At 40.0% G+C, this 2,767-nt stretch overlaps 1 long non-coding RNA gene across 1 annotated transcript; it reads left to right on the forward strand.

Annotated features, from left to right (window-relative positions):
• The first annotated feature begins 455 nt into the window (after positions 1-455).
• LOC135005363 (uncharacterized) lies at positions 456-2,531 on the forward strand. Its single transcript, XR_010205997.1, has 3 exons — positions 456-520; positions 796-1,008; positions 1,788-2,531. It is a non-coding gene; the product is annotated as an uncharacterized LOC135005363 (long non-coding RNA).
• Positions 2,532-2,767: the final 236 nt, after the last annotated feature.

The raw sequence follows: 2,767 nt of genomic DNA on the forward strand, positions 1-2,767 counted from the left end.
AATTTTTATGTTTCTAACAGACTAATATTCTTTTTGTTTAAAAGTTCCACGGTTGGTTTTGTAGTTGTATAATATTGTTAATTATGCATCTTAGGGCAGCCATGTCCAAATTGCGGCGCACCAGCTGTTGTGAAACTACATATCCCAGCATGCCCTGACACAGCTTTAGCATTCTCTGACAACAAAACTGGGTCAGGGAATGCTGGGATATGTAGTTTCACAACAGCTGGAGGGCTGCAGTTTGGACAGGCCTGCCTTAGTGTATGGATTGTTTATTGTAATTGGTTCATGATTAAAGTATACACACCCAATGAACTCAGCCATAAAAGCATAAGCCAAGTTTAGTGTAATAGTCTTTATGTTCTTCACATGTCCACATCACAATAAAGTTTTTGAGTAAATATGTATTCACAATTTACTGAACATAAGGTCAAAATTCATATTTCAACAGTACGAAAGAGAGCCAGCACAGCCAGGTCACAAACCACACAGGCAAGTGATGCGGATGCTGGCGATGCAGGTAAGAATGTTGTGGGTACACATATTCTGTAAACACATAGGGCTCTATTCAAGAAGCAGTGTAAAGAGTGGAGCAGTGAGTCAGTGGAGTAGATGGCCATGGCAACCAATCAGTGGCTCAGTATAATTTTAAAGTATGCAAATTATAAATGTAACGTTAATGCTGATTGGTTGCCATGGACAACTTCTCCACTGGCTCACTTCTCCACACTTTTCACTTCTTCATGAATAGGCCCCATATAAATACAGAATTATAATGTTTTTATTATCCCATAGGAACTTCATCATCGTACCGCACTCCACTAAGACGACATTCGCAGGGGTCTGGCAGTCTCCAGAAGATGGGTAGTAAGAGACGCCGTCTTGAGCCCGTACCTACATCCGCATCCTCACCACGACAACGGCGCATCTCAACTGTGTTGCTTCAGCCACCCGATGCCATTTTGGCCTGTCCACAAACCGATGAGCCTCAATCCCCTCAGATGTCTGGTGAGTAAACCTTATTTCTTAAAATTCAATGCATTTTACACAGTGTTTTCCAAAATTAAACAAAAGCACACACTCATCCTTGTAGTAAGCAACACCAGCAAACACATGTGGGTAACGTTACTATGATGGAACTTCTATTTAAGATGTGATGTTGCCCATACCAACCAATCCTATTCTCCGTAACATTAATACAGCACCTTCTCCAATATACTCCCTGCAATGTTATTGGTTGCTATGGACAACATCCCATCTTAAAAACAAATTCAATGTTATTAATTTGACCCCATGGTAAGCATTCTTTCGTTGTACACATCTCAAATTAACAATATGCGCTACATAGGTGTTGCCACTTATGCAAACATATTTGTAAGTATATGTTTTTTCACTATAATTGAAAATGTTTACTGGTAAAGACTATCATCCTTTAACAATGTATGAGTGCATTGTTGTACACATTTCATGTATTCTGTTTTTTGGCCAAAAGGAAGCTTTAAACAGAATATGTAAAGTGTGTAATGTAGTATTTTTACAGGTCAACGTGTTTGACCATTACGTTAAGCTCATAGCCCATCATTTACCTTAAAGATTGTTGTAATGAGTAGGGAACCAAAGAAGTGATATTTTGAAAATATAATGCCCAATATCATCATAAGTTTAGGCCACACTCTATTTATATTTTTCAACATGCATATTAAGGAAGTAATGCATGTTGTCGTAAAGCACAATAAAAGCAAAAGCCCAACAGTAACTAAATTGTGACCGTCTTCAACCCCATACAGATCCAGACATCATACCCCAGGATACCCAGTAGGAAACTGACTTGCAGCAAACTTACACACTACACCTGCTAACAGTTGATCCTAACCAGCCACCCACGCCGGCTGACATTACTCCCCCACCCCAAACAACCCCCACCCAACACGTGAGCCCAACACCACCCCAGCCACAAATGGGACAAGACTTTTGGTCCAATTGGACCACACAACAGGCCCAACATTATACCTGTCTGCAAAACCACAGCCAATACCTTGCCAGTCTGCCACATCATCTACCGAGACTGAGTAGAAACTCAGGCAGACTGATTGTTCAACTTGGCAGAGTGGCCAATAGCATGGAACAAATGAGAGCAGACAACAGCCAAACGATAGGAAGCTTTCAACGCATCATGGATGAACAAAACCGCCAGCAACAAGCCCTCATACAACTAATCCAGAACAATCAGATAATCACAGAAAGTATGTCCAGAATAGTTGCCAACAACACAGCCGCAACAACACAACTGACAGCAAGCATCAACAACTTGAGCCAAAACATCAATTTGTTGGCAGCACAGCAACAAGGCTCAAGCTCAGGGACAACCACACCTAGCCAGACCCCAATTTCCTCCCCAGTTAGGCGATCAAGCAGAACACGGCCCAATGTGCCAACAGAATCCTCTGCAGCCACCAAAAAAAGCACACGAAAATGAGCAAGCAAAAAAACAAAAAATAAAGTATTGTCACATATCACTCACGATTCTAGATTTGTGCAAAACACAATTATAGTGTTTAAGATAATAAAGAATTCAAATGCTATATGTGTAATGTTTACTTTGCTATTTACTGACAGTGTAATCTGAAATGTTATTGAGTAATTGTAAACAACATGGCTAATATCAAACAAAAACGCTTCACAAACATAATTCATACATACATATATTTTATGTTTTGGGTTAGCCAATGTTGAGTTACATAAATTAAGACTTACCTGTAAAATGACG

The sequence above is a fragment of the Pseudophryne corroboree genome, chromosome 1, assembly GCF_028390025.1.
Source record: "Pseudophryne corroboree isolate aPseCor3 chromosome 1, aPseCor3.hap2, whole genome shotgun sequence".
NCBI classification, from domain to species: Eukaryota; Metazoa; Chordata; class Amphibia; order Anura; family Myobatrachidae; genus Pseudophryne; species Pseudophryne corroboree.